The following is a 15,430-nucleotide window of genomic DNA, read 5'->3' on the forward strand; positions in this document are numbered from 1 at the left end:
CAAGGCAAGGCAAGGCAAATACAAGGCAAGGCAAGGCAAGGCAAGTACAAGGCAAGGCAAGGCGAGGCAAGGCAAGGCAAGGCAAGGCAAGGCAAAGCAAGGCAAAGCAAGGCAAGTACAACCCAAGGCAAGGCAAGGCAAGGCAAGGCAAGGCAAGGCAAGGCAAGGCAAGGCAAGGCGAGGTGAGACAAGTGCGAGGCGAGGCGAGGCGAGGCGAGGCGGGGCGAGGCAAGGCGAGGCAAGGCAAGTACAAGGCGAGGCGAGGCGAGGCAAGGCGAGTACAAGGCAAGGCAAGGCAAGGCAAGGCACGGCAAGGCAAGGCAAGGCAATTGCAAGGCGAGGCGAGGCGAGGCGAGGCAAAGCGAGGCGAGGCGAGGCGAGGCGAGGCGAGGCAAGGCAAGGCAAGGCAAGGCAAGGCAAGGAGAGGAGAGGCAAGGCAAGTACAAGACAAGTACAAGGCAAGGCAAGGCAAGGCAAGTACAAGGCAAGTACAAGGCAAGTACAAGAAGAGGCAACGCAAGGCAAGGCAAGGCAAGGAAAGGCAAGGATATGGCAAGGCAAGTACAAGTCGAGGCGAGGCCAGTACAAGGCGAAGCGAGGCAAGTACAAGGCAAGTACAAGGCCAAGGCCAAGGCCAAGTGCGAGGTGAGGTGCGGCAAGGCAAGTACAAGGCGAGGCGAGGCGAGGCGAGGCAAGGCAAGGCAAGGCAAGGCAAGGCAAGGCAAGGCAAGGCAAGGCAAGGCAAGGCAAGGCGAGGCAAGGCGAGGCAAGGCAAGGCAAGGCAAGGCAAGGCAAGGCAAGGCGAGGCAAGCACAAGGCAAGGCAAGGCAAGGCAAGGCAAGTACAAGGCAAGGCAAGGCAAGGCAAGGCAAGGCAAGTACAACCCAAGGCAAGGCAAGGCAAGGCAAGGCAAGGCAAGGCAAGGCAAGGCAAGGCAAGGCAAGGCAAGGCAAGGCAAGGCAAGGCAAGGCAAGGCAAGGCAAGGCAAGGCAAGTGCAAGGCGAGGCGAGGCGAGGCGAGGCGAGGCAAGGCAAGGCAAGGCAAGGCAAGGAGAGGCAAGGCACGTACAAGACAAGTACAAGGCAAGGCAAGAAGGCAAGTACAAGGCAAGTACAAGGCAAGTACAAGGCAAGGCAAGGCAAGGCAAGGCAAGGCAAGGCAAGGATATGGCAAGGCAAGTACAAGTCGAGGCGAGGCCAGTACAAGGCGAGGCGAGGCAAGTACAAGGCAAGTACAAGGCAAGTAAAAGGCCAAGGCCAAGGCCAAGGCCAAGTGCGAGGCGAGGCGAGGCGCGGCAAGGCAAGTACAAGGCGAGGCGAGGCGAGGCGAGGCAAGGCGAGTACAAGGCAAGGCAAGGCAAGGCAAGGCAAGGCAAGGCAAGGCAAGGCAAGGCAAGGCAAGGCAAGGCAAGGCAAGGCACGGCAAGGCAAGGCAAGGCAAGACAAGGCAAGGCAAGGCAAGGCAAGGTAAGGCAAGGCAAGGCAAGGCAAGGCAAGGCAAGGCAAGTGCAAGGCGAGGCGAGGCGAGGCGAGGCAAGGCGAGGCGAGGCAAGGCAAGGCAAGGCAAGGCAAGGCAAGGCAAGGCAAGTCAAGTACAAGGCAAGTACAAGGCAAGGCAAGGCAAGGCAAGGCAAGGCAAGTACAAGGCAAGGCAAGGCAAGGCAAGTACAAGGCAAGTACAAGGCAAGGCAAGTACAAGGCAAGTACAAGGTGAGGCGAGGCAGGCGAGGCAAGTACAAGGCAAGGCAAGGCAAGGCAAGGCGAGGCAAGGCGAGTACAAGGCAAGGCAAGGCAAGGCAAGGCAAGGCAAGGCAAGGCAAGGCAAGGCAAGGCAAGGCAAGGCAAGGCAAGGCAAGGCAAGGCACGGCACGGCACGGCACGGCAAGGCAAGGCAAGGCAAGGCAAGTGCAAGGCGAGGCGAGGCGAGGCGAGGCAAGGCAAGGCAAGGCAAGTGCAAGGCAAGGCGAGGCGAGGCGAGGCGAGGCAAGGCAAGGCAAGGCAAGGCAAGGCAAGGCAAGGCAAGGCAAGGCAAGGCAAGGCAAGGCAAGGCAGTACAAGGCGAGGCGAGGTGAGACAAGTGCGAGGCGAGGCGAGGCAAGGCAAGTACAAGGCGAGGCGAGGCGAGGCAAGGCGAGTAGAAGGCAAGGTAAGGCAAGGCAAGGCAAGGCAAGGCAAGTAGAAGGCAAGGCAAGTTAAGGCAAGTTAAGGCAAGGCAAGGCAAGGCAAGGCAAGGCAAGGCAAGGCAAGGTAAGGCAAGGCAAGGCAAGGCAAGGCGAGGCAAGGCGAGTACAAGGCAAGGCAAGGCAAGGCAAGGCAAGGCAAGGCAAGGCAAGGCAAGGCAAGGCAAGGCAAGGCAAGGCATGGCATGGCAAGGCAAGGCAAGGCAAGGCAGTACAAGGCGAGGCGAGGCGAGGCGAGGCAAGGCGAGTACAAAGCAAGGCAAGGCAAGGCAAGGCGAGGCGAGGCGAGGCAAGGCGAGGCGAGGCGAGGCGAGGCGAGGCGAGGCGAGGCAAGGCAAGGCAAGGCAAGGCAAGGCAAGGCAAGGCAAGGCAAGGCAAGGCAAGTGCGAGGCGAGGCGAGGCAAGGCAAGGCAAGGCAAGGCAAGGCGAGGCGAGGCGAGGCGAGGCAAGGCAAGGCAAGGCAAGGCAAGGCAAGGAGAGGAGAGGCAAGGCAAGTACAAGACAAGTACAAGGCAAGGCAAGGCAAGGCAAGTACAAAGCAAGTACAAGAAGAGGCAACGCAAGGCAAAGCAAGGCAAGGCAAGGCAAGGCAAGGCAAGGCAAGGCAAGGCAAGGCAAGGATATGGCAAGGCAAGTACAAGTCGAGGCGAGGCCAGTACAAGGCGAGGCGAGGCAAGTACAAGGCAAGTACAAGGCAAGTACAAGGCCAAGGCCAAGGCCAAGGCCAAGTGCGAGGCAAGGCGAGGCAAGGCAAGGCAAGTACAAGACCAGGCAAGGCAAGGCAAGGCAAGTACAAGGCAAGGCAAGGCAAGGCAAGGCAAGGCAAGGCAAGGCAAGGCAAGTACAAGGCAAGGCAAGGCAAGGCAAGTACAAGGCAAGGCGAGGCAAGGCAAGGCAAGGCAAGGCAAGGCAAGGCAAGGCAAGGCAAAGCAAGGCAAAGCAAGGCAAAGCAAGGCAAGTACAACCCAAGGCAAGGCAAGGCAAGGCAAGGCAAGGCGAGGTGAGACAAGTGCGAGGCGAGGCGAGGCGAGGCGAGGCGGGGCAAGGCGAGGCGAGGCAAGGCAAGTACAAGGCGAGGCGAGGCAAGGCGAGTACAAGGCAAGGCAAGGCAAGGCAAGGCAAGGCAAGGCACGGCAAGGCAAGGCAAGGCAAGGCAAGGCAATTGCAAGGCGAGGCGAGGCGAGGCAAAGCGAGGCGAGGCGAGGCAAGGCAAGGCAAGGCAAGGCAAGGAGAGGAGAGGCAAGGCAAGTACAAGACAAGTACAAGGCAAGGCAAGGCAAGACAAGTACAAGGCAAGTACAAGGCAAGTACAAGAAGAGGCAAAGCAAGGCAAAGCAAGGCAAGGCAAGGCAAGGCAAGGCAAGGCAAGGCAAGGATATGGCAAGGCAAGTACAAGTCGAGGCGAGGCCAGTACAAGGCGAGGCGAGGCAAGTACAAGGCAAGTACAAGGCAAGTACAAGGCCAAGGCCAAGGCCAAGGCCAAGTGCGAGGCAAGGCGAGGCAAGGCAAGGCAAGTACAAGGCGAGGCGAGGCGAGGCAAGGCAAGGCAAGGCGAGGCGAGGCAAGGCAAGGCAAGGCGAGGCGAGGCGAGGCGAGGCAAGGCAAGGCAAGGCAAGGCAAGGCAAGGCAAGGCAAGTACAACCCAAGGCAAGGCAAGGCAAGTACAAGGCAAGTAAAAGGCCAAGGCCAAGGCCAAGGCCAAGTGCGAGGCGAGGCGAGGCGCGGCAAGGCAAGTACAAGGCGAGGCGAGGCGAGGCGAGGCGAGGCAAGGCGAGTACAAGGCAAGGCAAGGCAAGGCAAGGCAAGGCAAGGCAAGGCACGGCAAGGCAAGGCAAGGCAAGGCAAGGCAAGGCAAGGCAAGGCAAGGCAAGGCAAGGCAAGTACAACCCAAGGCAAGGCAAGGCAAGGCAAGGCAAGGCAAGGCAAGGCAAGGCAAGGCAAGGCAAGGCAAGTGCAAGGCGAGGCGAGGCGAGGCGAGGCGAGGCAAGGCGAGGCGAGGCGAGGCAAGGCAAGGCAAGGCAAGGCAAGGCAAGGCAAGGCAAGGCAAGGCAAGGCAAGGCAAGGCAAGGAGAGGCAAGGCACGTACAAGACAAGTACAAGGCAAGGCAAGGCAAGGCAAGTACAAGGCAAGTACAAGGCAAGTACAAGGCAAGGCAAGGCAAGGCAAGGCAAGGCAAGGCAAGGCAAGGCAAGGCAAGGATATGGCAAGGCAAGTACAAGTCGAGGCGAGGCCAGTACAAGGCGAGGCGAGGCAAGTACAAGGCAAGTACAAGGCAAGTAAAAGGCCAAGGCCAAGGCCAAGGCCAAGTGCGAGGCGAGGCGAGGCGCGGCAAGGCAAGTACAAGGCGAGGCGAGGCGAGGCGAGGCGAGGCAAGGCGAGTACAAGGCAAGGCAAGGCAAGGCAAGGCAAGGCAAGGCAAGGCAAGGCAAGGCAAGGCAAGGCAAGGCAAGGCAAGGCACGGCAAGGCAAGGCAAGGCAAGACAAGGCAAGGCAAGGCAAGGTAAGGCAAGGCAAGGCAAGGCAAGGCAAGGCAAGGCAAGTGCAAGGCGAGGCGAGGCGAGGCGAGGCAAGGCGAGGCAAGGCAAGGCAAGGCAAGGCAAGGCAAGGCAAGGCAAGGCAAGGCAAGTCAAGTACAAGGCAAGTACAAGGCAAGGCAAGGCAAGGCAAGGCAAGGCAAGTACAAGGCAAGGCAAGGCAAGGCAAGTACAAGGCAAGTACAAGGCAAGGCAAGTACAAGGCAAGTACAAGGTGAGGCGAGGCAGGCGAGGCAAGTACAAGGCAAGGCAAGGCAAGGCAAGGCGAGGCAAGGCGAGTACAAGGCAAGGCAAGGCAAGGCAAGGCAAGGCAAGGCAAGGCAAGGCAAGGCAAGGCAAGGCAAGGCAAGGCAAGGCAAGGCAAGGCAAGGCAAGGCAAGGCAAGGCACGGCACGGCACGGCACGGCACGGCAAGGCAAGGCAAGGCAAGGCAAGTGCAAGGCGAGGCGAGGCGAGGCGAGGCAAGGCAAGGCAAGGCAATTGCAAGGCAAGGCGAGGCGAGGCGAGGCAAGGCAAGGCAAGGCAAGGCAAGGCAAGGCAAGGCAAGGCAAGGCAAGGCAGTACAAGGCGAGGCGAGGTGAGACAAGTGCGAGGCGAGGCGAGGCAAGGCAAGTACAAGGCGAGGCGAGGCGAGGCAAGGCGAGTAGAAGGCAAGGTAAGGCAAGGCAAGGCAAGGCAAGTAGAAGGCAAGGCAAGGCAAGGCAAGGCAAGGCAAGGCAAGGCAAGGCAAGGCAAGGCAAGGCAAGGCAAGTACAACCCAAGGCAAGGCAAGGCAAGGCAAGGCAAGGCAAGGCAAGGCAAGGCAAGGCAAGGCAAGGCAAGGCAAGGCAAGGCAAGGCAAGGCAAGGCAAGGCAAGGCAAGGCAAGGCAAGGCAAGGCAAGGCAAGGCAAGGCAGTACAAGGCGAGGCGAGGTGAGACAAGTGCGAGGCGAGGCGAGGCGATGCGGGGCGAGGCGAGGCGAGGCAAGTACAAGGCGAGGCGAGGCGAGGCAAGGCGAGTACAAGGCAAGGCAAGGCAAGGCAAGGCAAGGCAAGGCAAGGCAAGGCAAGGCAAGGCAAGGCACGGCAAGGCAAGGCAAGGCAAGGCAAGGCAAGGCAAGGCAAGTGCAAGGCGAGGCGAGGCGAGGCGAGGCAAGGCAAGGCAAGGCAAGGCGAGGCGAGGCGAGGCGAGGCAAGGCAAGGCAAGGCAAGGCAAGGAGAGGCAAGTCACGTACAAGACAAGTACAAGGCAAGGCAAGGCAAGGCAAGTACAAGGCAAGTACAAGGCAAGTACAAGAAGAGGCAAGGCAAGGCAAGGCAAGGCAAGGCAAGGCAAGGCAAGGCAAGGCAAGGCAAGGCAAGTCAAGGCAAGGCAAGAAAAGGCAAGGCAAGGCAGGGCAAGGATATGGCAAGGCAAGTACAAGTCGAGGCGAGGCCAGTACAAGGCGAGGCGAGGCAAGTACAAGGCAAGTAAAAGGCCAAGGCCAAGGCCAAGGCCAAGGCCAAGTGCGAGGCGAGGCGAGGCGCGGCAAGGCAAGTACAAGGCGAGGCGAGGCAAGGCAAGGCAAGGCAAGGCAAGGCGAGGCGAGGCAAGGCAAGGCGAGGCGAGGCGAGGCGAGGCAAGTACAAAGCAAGTCAAGGCAAGGCAAGTCAAGGCAAGGCAAGGCAAGGCAAGGCAAGGCAAGGCAAGGCAAGGCAAGGCAAGGCAAGGCAAGGCAAGGCAAGGCAAGGCAAGGCAAGGCAAGTACAAGGCAAGGCAAGGCAAGGCAAGGCAAGGCAAGTACAACCCAAGGCAAGGCAAGGCAAGGCAAGGCAAGGCAAGGCAAGGCAAGGCAAGGCAAGGCAAGGCAAGGCAAGGCAGTACAAGGCGAGGCGAGGTGAGACAAGTGCGAGGCGAGGCGAGGCGAGGCAGGGCGAGTTGAGGCGAGGCGAGGCGAGGCGAGGCAAGGCAAGTACAAGGCGAGGCGAGGCGAGGCAAGGCGAGTACAAGGCAAGGCAAGGCAAGGCAATTGCAAGGCGAGGCGAGGCGAGGCGAGGCAAAGCGAGGCGAGGCGAGGCGAGGCAAGGCAAGGCAAGGCAAGGAGAGGAGAGGCAAGGCAAGTACAAGACAAGTACAAGGCAAGGCAAGGCAAGGCAAGGCAAGGCAAGGCAAGGCAAGGCAAGTACAAGGCAAGGCAAGGCAAGGCAAGGCAAGGCAAGGCAAGTACAACCCAAGGCAAGGCAAGGCAAGGCAAGGCAAGGCAAGGCAAGGCAAGGCAAGGCAAGTACAAGGCGAGGCGAGGCGAGGCGAGGCAAGGCGAGTAGAAGGCAAGGCAAGGCACGGCACGGCACGGCAAGGCAAGGCAAGGCAAGGCAAGGCAAGTGCAAGGCGAGGCGAGGCGAGGCAAGGCGAGGCGAGGCGAGGCAAGGCAAGGAAAGGCGAGGCGAGGCGAGGCAAGTACAAGGCAAGGCAAGGCAAGTACAAGGCAAGTGCGAGGCGAGGCGAGGCAAGTACAAGGCGAGGCGAGGCAAGGCAAGTACAAGGCAAGGCAAGGCAAGTATAAGGCAAGTACAAGGCAAGTACAAGACAAAGCCAAGGCCAAGGCAAGGCAAGGCAAGGCAAGGCAAGGCAGTACAAGGCGAGGCGAGGTGAGACAAGTGCGAGGCGAGGCGAGGCGAGGCGGGGCGAGGCGAGGCGAGGCAAGGCAAGTACAAGGCGAGGCGAGGCGAGGCAAGGCGAGTACAAGGCAAGGCAAGGCTAGGCAAGGCAAGGCAAGGCACGGCAAGGCAAGGCAAGGCAAGGCAAGGCAAGGCAAGGCAAGGCAAGGCAGTTGCAAGGCGATGCGAGGCGAGGCGAGGCGAGGCAAAGCGAGGCGAGGCGAGGCGAGGCGAGGCGAGGCAAGGCAAGGCAAGGCGAGGCAAGGCAAAGCAAGGCAAGGCAAGGCAAGGCAAGGCAAGGCAAGGCAAGGAGAGGAGAGGCAAGGCAAGTACAAGACAAGTACAAGGCAAGGCAAGTACAAGGCAAGTACAAGGCAAGTACAAGGTTAGTACAAGAAGAGGCAACGCAAGGCAAAGCAAGGCAAGGCAAGGCAAGGCAAGGCAAGGCAAGGCAAGGCAACGCAAGGATATGGCAAGGCAAGTACAAGTCGAGGCGAGGCCAGTAAAAGGCGAGGCGAGGCAAGTACAAGGCAAGTACAAGACAAGTACAAGGCCAAGGCCAAGGCCAAGTGCGAGGCAAGGCGAGGCGTGGCAAGGCAAGTACAAGGCGAGGCGAGGCAAGGCAAGGCAAGGCAAGGCGAGGCAAGGCAAGGCAAGGCGAGGCGAGGCAAGTACAAGGCAAGGCAAGGCAAGGCAAGGCAAGGCAAGGCAAGGCAAGTACAAGGCAAGGCAAGGCAAGGCAAGGCAAGGCAAGGCAAGGCAAGGCAAGGCAAGGCAAGGCAAGGCAAGGCAAGGCAAGGCAAGGCAAGTACAACCCAAGGCAAGGCAAGGCAAGGCAAGGCAAGGCAAGGCAAGGCAAGGCAAGGCAAGGCAAGTACAAGGCGAGGCGAGGCGAGGCGAGGCGAGGCGAGGCAAGGCGAGTAGAAGGCAAGGCAAGGCACGGCACGGCACGGCAAGGCAAGGCAAGGCAAGGCAAGGCAAGGCAAGGCAAGTGAAAGGCGAGGCGAGGCGAGGCAAGGCGAGGCGAGGCGAGGCAAGGCAAGGCAAGGCAAGGCGAGGCGAGTCGAGGCGAGGCAAGTACAAGGCGAGGCGAGGCAAGTACAAGGCAAGTACAAGGCAAGTACAAGGCAAGTACAAGGCCAAGGCCAAGGCCAAGGCCAAGGCCAAGTGCGAGGCAAGGCGAGGCAAGGCAAGGCAAGTACAAGGCGAGGCGAGGCGAGGCGAGGCAAGGCAAGGCAAGGCGAGGCGAGGCGAGGCAAGGCGAGGCGAGGCGAGGCGAGGCGAGGCGAGGCGAAGCGAGGCAAGGCAAGTACAAGGCAAGGCAAGGCAAGGCAAGGTAAGCCAAGTACAAGGCAAGGCAAGGCAAGGCAAGGCAAGGCAAGTACAAGGCAAGGCAAGGCAAGGCAAGGCAAGGCAAGGCGAGGCAAGGCAAGGCAAGGCAAGTACAAGGCAAGGCAAGGCAAGGCAAGGCAAGGCAAGGCAAGGCAAAGCAAGGCAAAGCAAGGCAAGTACAACCCAAGGCAAGGCAAGGCAAGGCAAGGCGAGGTGAGACAAGTGCGAGGCGAGGCGAGGCGGGGCGAGGCGAGGCGAGGCAAGGCAAGTACAAGGCGAGGCGAGGCAAGGCGAGTACAAGGCAAGGCAAGGCAAGGCAAGGCACGGCAAGGCAAGGCAAGGCAAGGCAAGGCAAGGCAATTGCAAGGCGAGGCGAGGCGAGGCGAGGCAAAGCGAGGCGAGGCGAGGCGAGGCGAGGCAAGGCAAGGCAAGGCAAGGCAAGGCAAGGCAAGGAGAGGGGAGGCAAGGCAAGTACAAGACAAGTACAAGGCAAGGCAAGGCAAGGCAAGTACAAGGCAAGTACAAGGCAAGTACAAGAAGAGGCAACGCAAGGCAAAGCAAGGCAAGGCAAGGCAAGGCAAGGCAAGGCAAGGCAAGGCAAGGCAAGGCAAGGCAAGGCAAGGCAAGGCAAGTACAACCCAAGGCAAGGCAAGGCAAGGCAAGGCAAGGCAAGGCAAGGCAAGGCAAGGCAAGGCAAGGCAAGGCAAGGCAAGGCAAGTACAAGGCGAGGCGAGGCGAGGCAAGGCGAGTAGAAGACAAGGCAAGGCACGGCACGGCAAGGCAAGGCAAGGCAAGGCAAGGCAAGGCAAGGCAAGGCAAGGCAAGGCAAGTGCAAGGCGAGGCGAGGCGAGGCAAGGCGAGGCGAGGTGAGGCAAGGCAAGGCGAGGCGAGGCGAGGCGAGGCGAGGCAAGTACAAGGCAAGGCAAGGCAAGTACAAGGCAAATGCGAGGCGAGGCGAGGCAAGTACAAGGCGAGGCGAGGCAAGGCAAGTACAAGGCAAGGCAAGGCAAGTATAAGGCAAGTACAAGGCAAGTACAAGACAAAGCCAAGGCCAAGGCCAAGGCCAAGGCAAGGCAAGGCAAGGCAAGGCAAGGCAAGGCAAGGCAAGGCAAGGCAAGGCAAGGCAAGGCAAGGCAAGGCAAGGCAAGGCCAAGTACAACTGCAAGTGCAAGTGCAAGGGCGAGGGCAAGGGCAAGGCAAGGCAAGGCAAGGCAAGGCAGTGCAAGGCAGTGCAAGGCAGTGCAAGGCAAGTACAAGGCAAGGCAAGTACAAGGCAAGGCAAGGCAAGGCAAGGCAAGGCAAGGCAAGGCAAGGCAAGGCATGGCATGGCAAGGCAAGGCAAGGCAAGGCAAAGCAGTACAAGGCGAGGCAAGGTGAGACAAGTGCGAGGCGAGGCGAGGCGGGGCGAGGCGAGGCGAGGCGAGGCAAGGCAAGTACAAGGCGAGGCGAGGCGAGGCAAGGCGAGTACAAGGCAAGGCAAGGCAAGGCAAGGCAAGGCACGGCAAGGCAAGGCAAGGCAAGGCAAGGCAAGTACAAGTCGAGGCGAGGCCAGTACAAGGCGAGGCGAGGCAAGTACAAGGCAAGTACAAGGCAAGTACAAGGCCAAGGCCAAGGCCAAGTGCGAGGCGAGGCGCGGCAAGGCAAGTACAAGGCGAGGCGAGGCGAGGCAAGGCAAGGCAAGGCAAGGCAAGGCAAGGCAAGGCAAGGCAAGGCTAGGCAAGGCAAGGCAAGGCAAGGCAAGGCAAGGCAAGGCGAGGCAAGTACAAGGCAAGGCAAGGCAAGGCAAGGCAAGGCAAGTACAAGGCAAGTACAAGAAGAGGCAAGGCAAGGCAAGGCAAGGCAAGGATATGGCAAGGCAAGTACAAGTCGAGGCAAGGCCAGTACAAGGCGAGGCGAGGCAAGTACAAGGCAAGTACAAGGCAAGTAAAAGGCCAAGGCCAAGGCCAAGGCCAAGTGCGAGGCAAGGCGAGGAGCGGAAAGGCAAGTACAAGGCGAGGCAAGGCAAGGCAAGGCAAGGCGAGGCGAGGCGAGGCAAGGCAAGACGAGGCGAGGCGAGGCGAAGCGAGGCAAGTACAAGGCAAGTCAAGGCAAGGCAAGGCAAGGCAAGGCAAGGCAAGGCAAGGCAACGCAACGCAACGCAACGCAAGGCAAGGCAAGGCAAGTACAAGGCAAGGCAAGGCAAGGCAAGGCAAGGCAAGTACAACCCAAGGCAAGGCAAGGCAAGGCAAGGCAAGGCAAGGCAAGGCAAGGCAAGGCAAGGCAAGGCAAGGCAAGGCAAGGCAAGGCAAGGCAAGGCAAGGCAAGGCAAGGCAAGGCAAGGCAAGGCAAGGCAAGGCAAGGCAAGGCAAGGCAAGGCAGTACAAGGCGAGGCGAGGTGAGACAAGTGCGAGGCGAGGCGAGGCGAGGCAAGGCAAGTACAAGGCGAGGCGAGGCGAGGCAAGGCGAGTAGAAGGCAAGGTAAGGCAAGGCAAGGCAAGGCAAGTAGAAGGCAAGGCAAGGCAAGGCAAGGCAAGGCAAGGCAAGGCAAGGCAAGGCAAGGCAAGGCAAGGCAAGTACAAGGCAAGGCAAGGCAAGACAAGGCAAGGCAAGGAAAGGCAAGGCAAGGCTAGTACAAGGCAAGGCAAGGCAAGGCAAGGCAAGGCAAGGCAAAGCAAGGCAAGGCAAGGCAAGAAAGTACAAGGCGAGGCGAGGCAAGTGCGAGGTAAGTGCGAGGCAAGTGCGAGGCGAGGCAAGGCGCGGCAAGGCAAGTACAAGGCAAGGCGAGGCAAGGCAAGGCAAGGCGAGGCGAAGCGAGGCGAGGCGAGGCAAGGCGAGGCGAGGCAAGTACAAGGCAAGGCAAGGCAAGGCAAGGCAAGGTAAGGCAAGTACAAGGCAAGGCAAGGCAAGGCAAGGCAAGGCAAGGCAAGGCAAGGCAAGGCAAGTACAAGGCAAGGCAAGGCAAGGCAAGGCAAGGCAAGGCAAGGCAAGTACAAGGCAAGGCAAGGCAAGGCAAGTACAAGGCAAGGCAAGGCGTGGCAAGGCAAGGCAAGGCAAGGCAAAGCAAGGCAAAGCAAGGCAAGTACAACCCAAGGCAAGGCAAGGCAAGGCAAGGCAAGGCAAGAAAAGGCAAGGCAAGGCAAGGCGAGGTGAGACAAGTGCGAGGCGAGGCGAGGCGAGGCGAGGCGGGGCGAGGCAAGGCGAGGCAAGGCAAGTACAAGGCGAGGCGAGGCGAGGCAAGGCGAGTACAAGGCAAGGCAAGGCAAGGCAAGGCAAGGCAAGGCACGGCAAGGCAAGGCAAGGCAAGGCAATTGCAAGGCGAGGCGAGGCGAGGCGAGGCGAGGCAAAGCGAGGCAAAGCGAGGCGAGGCAAGGCAAGGCAAGGCAAGGCAAGGCAAGGCAAGGAGAGGAGAGGCAAGGCAAGTACAAGACAAGTACAAGGCAAGGCAAGGCAAGGCAAGTACAAGGCAAGTACAAGGGAAGTACAAGAAGAGGCAACGCAAGGCAAGGCAAGGCAAGGCAAGGCAAGGCAAGGCAAGGATATGGCAAGGCAAATACAAGTCGAGGCGAGGCCAGTACAAGGCGAGGCGAGGCAAGTACAAGGCAAGTACAAGGCAAGTACAAGGCCAAGGCCAAGGCCAAGTGCGAGGCGAGGCGCGGCAAGGCAAGTACAAGGCGAGGCGAGGCAAGGCAAGGCAAGGCAAGGCAAGGCAAGGCGAGGCAAGGCAAGGCAAGGCAAGGCGAGGCAAGTACAAGGCAAGGCAAGGCAAGGCAAGGCAAGGCAAGGCAAGGCAAGTACAAGGCAAGGCAAGGCAAGGCAAGGCAAGGCAAGGCAAGGCAAGGCAAGGCAAGGCAAGGCAAGGCAAGGCAAGGCAAGGCAAGGCAAGGCAAGGCAAGTACAACCCAAGGCAAGGCAAGGCAAGGCAAGGCAAGGCAAGGCAAGGCAAGGCAAGGCAAGGCAAGGCAAGGCAAGGCAAGTCAAGGCGAGGCGAGGTGAGACAAGTGCGAGGCGAGGCGAGGCGAGGCGAGGCAAGGCAAGTACAAGGCGAGGCGAGGCGAGGGGAGGCAAGGCGAGTACAAGGCAAGGCAAGGCAAGGCAAGGCAAGGCAAGGCAAGGCAAGGCAAGGCAAGGCAAGGCAAGGCAAGGCAAGGCAAGGCAAGGCAAGGCAGTACAAGGCGAAGCGAGGTGAGACAAGTGTGAGGCGAGGCGAGGCAAGGCAAGGCAAGGCAAGTACAAGGCAAGGCAAGGCAAGGCAAGGCAAGTACAAGGCAAGGCAAGGCAAGTACAAGGCAAGGCAAGGCAAGGCAAGTACAAGGCAAGTACAAGGCAAGGCAAGGCAAGGCAAGGCGAGGCAAGGCAAGGCAAGGCAAGGCAAGGCAAGGCAAAGCAAGGCAAAGCAAGGCAAGTACAACCCAAGGCAAGGCAAGGCAATGCAAGGCAAGGCAAGGCAAGGCAAGGCAAGGCAAGGCAAGGCAGGGCAAGGCAAGGCAAGGCGAGGCGAGGTGAGACAAGTGCGAGGCGAGGCGAGGCGAGGTGAGGCGGGGCGAGGTGAGGCAAGGCAAGTACAAGGCGAGGCGAGGCGAGGCAAGGCGAGTACAAGGCAAGGCAAGGCAAGGCAAGGCAAGGCACGGCAAGGCAAGGCAAGGCAAGGCAAGGCAAGGCAATTGCAAAGCGAGGCGAGGCGAGGCGAGGCAAAGCGAGGCGAGGCGAGGCGAGGCGAGGCGAGGCGAGGCGAGGCAAGGCAAGGCAAGGCAAGGCAAGGCAAGGCAAGGCAAGGGTAGTACAAGGCAAGTACAAGGCAAGTACAAGAAGAGGCAACGCAAGGCAAGGCAAGGCAAGGCAAGGCAAGGATATGGCAAGGCAAGTACAAGTCGAGGCGAGGCCAGTACAAGGCGAGGCGAGGCAAGTACAAGGCAAGTACAAGGCCAAGGCCAAGTGCGAGGCGAGGCGAGGCGCGGCAAGGCAAGTACAAGGCGAGGCGAGACAAGGCAAGGCAAGGCGAGGCGAGGCAAGGCAAGGCAAGGCAAGGCAAGGCGAGGCGAGGCGAGGCGAGGCGAGGTAAGTACAAGGCAAGGCAAGGCAAGGCAAGGCAAGGCAAGGCAAGGCAAGGCAAGGCAAGGCAAGTACAAGGCAAGGCAAGTACAAGGCGAGGCGAGGCAAGGCGAGTACAAGAAAAGGCAAGGCAAGGCAAGGCAAGGCAAGGCAAGGCAAGGCAAGGCAAGGCAAGGCAAGGCAAGGCACGGCACGGCAAGGCAAGGCAAGGCAAGGCAATTGCAAGGCGAGGCGAGGCGAGGCGAGGCAAAGCGAGGCGAGGCGAGGCGAGGCGAGGCAAGGCAAGGCAAGGCAAGGCAAGGCAAGGCAAGGCAAGGCAAGGCAAGTACAAGGCAAGTACAAGGCAAGTACAAGAAGAGGCAAGGCAAGGCAAGGCAAGGCAAGGCAAGGCAAGGCAAGGCAAGGCAAGGCAAGGCAAGGCAAGGCAAGGCAAGGCAAGGCAAGGCAAGGCAAGGCAAGGATATGCCAAGGCAAGTACAAGTCGAGGCGAGGCCAGTACAAGGCGAGGCGAGGCAAGTACAAGGCAAGTACAAGGCCAAGGCCAAGGCCAAGTGCGAGGCGAGGCGAGGCGCGGCAAGGCAAGTACAAGGCGAGGCGAGGCAAGGCAAGGCAAGGCGAGGCGAGGCAAGGCAAGGCAAGGCGAGGCGAGGCGAGGCGAGGCGAGGCGAGGCGAGGCGAGGTAAGGCAAGGCAAGGCAAGGCAAGGCAAGGCAAGGCAAGGCAAGGCAAGTACAACCCAAGGCAAGGCAAGGCAAGGCAAGGCAAGGCAAGGCAAGGCAAGGCAAGGCAAGGCAAGGCAAGGCAAGGCAAGGCAAGGCAAGGCAAGGCAAGGCAAGGCAAGGCAAGGCAAGGCAAGGCAAGGCAAGGCAAGGCAAGGCAGTACAAGGCGAGGCGAGGTGAGACAAGTGCGAGGCGAGGCGAGGCGAGGCGGGGCAAGGCGAGGCGAGGCAAGGCAAGTACAAGGCGAGGCGAGGCGAGGCGAGGCAAGGCGAGTAGAAGGCAAGGCAAGGCAAGGCAAGGCAAGGCACGGCACGGCACGGCAAGGCAAGGCAAGGCAAGGCAAGGCAAGGCAAGGCAAGTGCAAGGCGAGGCGAGGCGAGGCGAGGCGAGGCAAGTACAAGGCGAGGCAAGGCGAGGCGAGGCGAGGCGAGGCGAGGCGAGGCAAGTACAAGGCGAGGCGAGGCGAGGCAAGGCAAGTACAAGGCGAGGCGAGGCGAGGCGAGGCAAGGCGAGTAGAAGGCAAGGCAAGGCAAGGCAAGGCAAGGCAAGTTACGGCACGGCACGGCACGGCACGGCAAGGCAAGGCAAGGCAAGGCAAGGCAAGGCAAGGCAAGGCAAGGCAAGGCCAAGTACAAGTACAAGTACAAGTGCAACTGCAAGGGCAAGTGCAAATGCAAGGGCGAGGGCAAGGGCAAGGCAAGGCAAGGCAAGGCAAGGCAAGGCAAGGCAGTGCAAGGCAGTGCAAGGCAGTGCAAGGCAAGTACAAGGCAAGGCAAGTACAAGGCAAGGCAAGGCAAGGCAAGGCAAGGCAAGGCATGGCATGGCAAGGCAAGGCAAGGCAAGGCAAGGCAAGGCAGTACAAGGCGAGGTGAGGCGAGGCGAGGCAAGGCAAGTGCAAGGCGAGGCGAGGCAAGGCGGGCGAGGCGAGGCAAGGCAAGTACAAGACAAGTAAAAGGCAAGGCAAGGCAAGTACAAGGCAAGTACAAGGCAAGTACAAGAAGAGGCAAGGCAAGGCAAGGCA

Source organism: Syngnathus floridae, chromosome 14, assembly GCF_059516105.1.
Source record: "Syngnathus floridae isolate MCC-2025c chromosome 14, RoL_Sflo_1.0, whole genome shotgun sequence".
In the NCBI taxonomy this organism is placed as follows: domain Eukaryota; kingdom Metazoa; phylum Chordata; class Actinopteri; order Syngnathiformes; family Syngnathidae; genus Syngnathus; species Syngnathus floridae.